Source organism: Salmo salar, chromosome 01 (assembly GCF_965601325.2).
Source record: "Salmo salar chromosome 01, fSalSal1, whole genome shotgun sequence".
Classification (NCBI taxonomy): domain Eukaryota; kingdom Metazoa; phylum Chordata; class Actinopteri; order Salmoniformes; family Salmonidae; genus Salmo; species Salmo salar.
In genome coordinates this window covers 28877187-28881535 of record NC_138291.1, presented here as the reverse complement: position 1 = coordinate 28881535, position 4349 = coordinate 28877187, and positions in this window count along the sequence as shown.

The window sequence follows — 4349 nt, the reverse complement described above, 5'->3', positions numbered from 1 at the left end:
CTACGCTATGCTCAATACCTACCTAATGTGTTCAATGTTATGGATGGTTTGGATCAGGAAATTGATTTGGTTGCAGATCACGCTGCTCAGTGGTTAAGCAGTAGGTCTAATGCATTGATTTTATTAGTGGATGCTCTTTGATGCTCTGTATTAGTCTGGATATAGGGTACACCCAGCCTGGTACACTGCAGTGACTGACTTGGCTGGATTGGACATTGAAAGGCAATTCCTCACCTCGCAGTTTAACTCAATCGTACCTGGAGGACCAGAGAGATTTACTAACTCTCTATATAGACCTAACAAAGTCAGAGCCTCCTGCAGCCCCTCTAGCTACTCCTGCTTCTCCTGCCCCAGTCACTATGATGGATAGGGTCGCCTGGAGAGGATATATTGTTGAGGAGGATGGACTGAACAAAAAGGAGGACTGATAACTGTGTATTAATGTTGATAGGCTTGTGGGCAAGGCAATACAGGACTGCAGAGCCGGATCCAAGCATAAGCGACATAAGCAGTCGCTTAGGGCACCCTGTCGCTAGGGAACTCAGTCGGGGCGTCAACTTACTGTTGATAGTTTGAATAGTAGAATACACAAGGTTCAAGTTGGAACTTGAGTTGTGCATCAGCAGTTTTTCTCATGTTTTGTCAGTCATTGACAGTCACTCAATTAGCCATGTCCGCTAACAATTATTAGATTGGTAAGTTAGTCTAGCCAGTTATCTAAACTTGTAGTAATCATGCCCGAATATCGACCGGGCATGCAGGGCACGTGTCCAGGGGCCATGACCTCCAGAGAACCCCCATTGATTTTGTTAGTCACTCTCACTCAGATATGATTCATTTGGAATAAGTCATAGTAAAATGTGTAGAATTACAGGAAATTCGCTTTAAATCTGCAAAATGTATCTCCACCCATAACAACATGGGTAGAATTGCATGACATTTGTTGTAAAATTGCAAAAATGGCCACTTGGCAAAATGTGTAGAACTATAGAAAATGTGCTTTAAAACAGCAAACATTTCTCTCTGCCCGATGGCAAAATGTGTAGAACAGCAGGAAACTTGCTTTAAAACTGCAACATTTTCTTTATTACCCATAGCAAAATGTGTAGAATTGCAGGAAATGTACTTTAAAACGTACATTTTGCTCTCCACCATCAAGAGGGAGGCCACTTCTTCCCCCCCCCCCGGGGGGGGGCCCCCAACCAAATCTCTCTTAGGGCCCACAAAAGGCTAGAGCCGGCCCTGCAGGACTGTAATGATATTCTAAAGGAAAATTCTCAAGTCTGCAGTCTTCTGCAGAAAGTTGACATTAAGACACAGTTCCATTTTGTCACGTGCCTCTGTATGCTACAATTTCCATAAAAACCTTCATAGATAGTGATCAGGTTGGTAAGAGACTGTTGGCTGCAGTTCCCCTTCCGAAGATATGACCAAAATAAAAATAAATACAGTTTACAGTTAACTGTAAAGCTGCCTCAATACTCCTTTTAAAAGCTCCATATCGTAAAAAGGTCAATAACCAGTGCCACTGGTTATTGACCAGTGGCACTGGTCAAAGTTACTACTTTATGTCTGCTGCTTATGGATTCTGATCCCATTCTTCTAATACAATCTAAAACAGTCACGTTTGGCACAACAACAAAAATCTCCAAAGTAGCTGTGAGAGATAAGCCTGCATTGATTTACATAACTCTCCCAGCTTAAATGAAGACGATAAGGAGGGGAAATAAGAGGAGTGATACAATAAAAGGAGAAAATTCTTTGAACTGTCCTCTTTGAAGAAAGCAGGAGTAAAGTGAGAGTAAAATGTAGGCAACGTGCCAAAAAGAAAAGCACAGAATGATCGAGCCATTCTTCGCTGACCACCTCCATCATTAATCTTCACTGTAAAAACTGAGACCTAGATGTACAAGATGAAATTCATAGAACCACCTTTTCTCATTCACCTCTCTCAGCTCCCAGATAACAATCTAATTAAAGAGATGCTGTAAATAGAGGTGGATGGATAGTAAAATGTTAAAGCTATAGAATTCTTTCAGGTGTCTTCTCTCAACACACATTTTATGAGCAGGTCCCATGTGAGTTCTGCCACTTAATCAAACCCACCTTACTACTGCAGCGCTGAGAAAACTCAATCTACTGTGCAGTATCCACAGACAACCCACCAGTTCTATTATCTGTGTACAGTCACTTTGGAGGTTTCTGATTAGACTGCCATTTTCTCCCTGAAGTACACCAGCATTATGATATAGGCCTACATTACTGTGGAGTCAATATAGTGGCAGGTGTCTCTACTCTACTCCCTGCAAGATTTCTGAGCCCAACATTGACCCCGCAGCGTACAGCCACTCTCCCCGTGGGTCATTAAAGGGGATCTATGGAAGGGAAATCAACAGAGAGTTCATTCCTCCAACCAAAACCCACTGAACACTGATGGTAGGAAAGGCAACACTCACTCTGGCGATTCAAGGTCGAAGTCACCAGAGAGTGAGAGATCAGGGGAGGGATTTGGGAAGCCTCTAAGGAGCCCTCTGTAAAAGCCTCTGTCAATTGTCCGTAATGAGAATAATGATTTGGGAGATTGGCAATCTTAGAGCTAGGATTTCTCCCCTAGCTGGTGCCCAGAGCGGTATGGAGATGGTTGGCCGAGCACGTTGCCCTCCCAGGTCAGGACTAATGTCGCTTTAAATCAGCCTCTCACAGTCCTCCTCTACTGGCTTGACATTCTCATTAAACTCTGGGTATTTATGGTTGGCCCATTTCCTCACGCATGTAGAATGCCTGAGCAAGTGAATAAGTGTTGTCATGAGTAGCTCCTACTTGACCACTCATTAAATGGTGTCTATATAACATGCCAATAGCAGCCATTTGTTATCATGCAATTAGAGGGAGAACAGTTAACGTCACATGGTAGATAAAACGCATAGAGGGAAGGTTTCCACATTGGCTTTGATGACTCTCCTCTGGCCTGCTGTTCAAAGTGACCATAATGAAGCCACGGTCATGTGTCACTGAGAAAGTAATGTCTGTGTTGTTGTGTAATAAAAATGTCATAGTGTGGTATGGCCTCATGTCTTTATAATGGAACCGAGCACTGAGCCCTCGACTCCTCAAAGACTGTCCAGGTCCATGAGTCCTCATCTTTAAGATTGCCATACTGGCCCCTGTTATATTACACCCCTATTGGGATTCCCTAACACCTGTGGAGATTTCCATTGGTCACAATTCCCTAAGCTTATATCTTACTTGTGTAATCATTAACAGCCCATGATCAGAGACCAAAGCTTTCTTGTGCTTGGTATTTATCCACTAACACGGAGGATGACTGCTAAGCACTCCATTGAAGAAACCTGTCAGCCATCTCCCTACCCTTGCTTGCAGCACCACGCTGACCCTCCACCTCAGTCTGACAGTTCCCCTGTTTCACATATTGATCCGACTTACCACAAAAGACTCAACTTATGCTTGTATATAACCCCCAATGCCCCTCTATCCTCCAAAGAGGGCGAGCCTAATTAAACCAATTTGTCCAGGCTGACGCTTAAGGCAAAAGGCTGAGCTCTCTCTCCCATGATCACTGTCTACCCAGGGACAACTTAACAGGGAATCAATACCTTCTGATAAATGCCTCCCAACCCCAAGGGTGTTACCTAGGGTGGAAATGGCCCAGAGAATTTCCTCTGTGGCCAACAACTGACCAATCCTGCCTGGTATTGGCAGCTAGATAGGATTATTGATGAATTATTCATAATATCTCTTCTGGGCCGCAGTATGAGTTAGTGGACATTGATCGAGCTGTAACTCAACACAGTATGCACTGCTTTCCAGACCTTAACACATGACACAACTTGTCCATGGCATCAGCCTCTTTGTGTTATTAATTCATTTGCTAAGGAATCTGTATTATGGGCTGATAGGATGGATTACCTCTGTGGACTTAAAGTAAATAAAAGCTAAAAGGCTCTGCTGCTGTTGAGGTCTGGATGGAGTTGGGCTGTTCTCCGTCTACTCCAGTACAGTCAGAGATAGACAAGGTACTCCCCAGGGAGCCTCACACTGACTCTGGGCTATTTATGGGAGGAACATGAGTTTCATGACCTGGAGGTGGCTTCTTCTATAACAGACCCACTCTCAACAATGCTGCTGCCTCAGACAACAAGATCTGACTGTTTTTGTTGGTCTGAGTGAGCTGAACTGTTACTGTGCCCTCATCAGCCTCCTGTATCTGACAGAAATGCATCCTGTCTTAGGCTATAGTATATTTCACATATTAAGTCTTAATTGTAGTATAGTATATATAGAGAGTATACAGTAGTATATATTTTGCATTCTTTTCATTGCCTATTGAC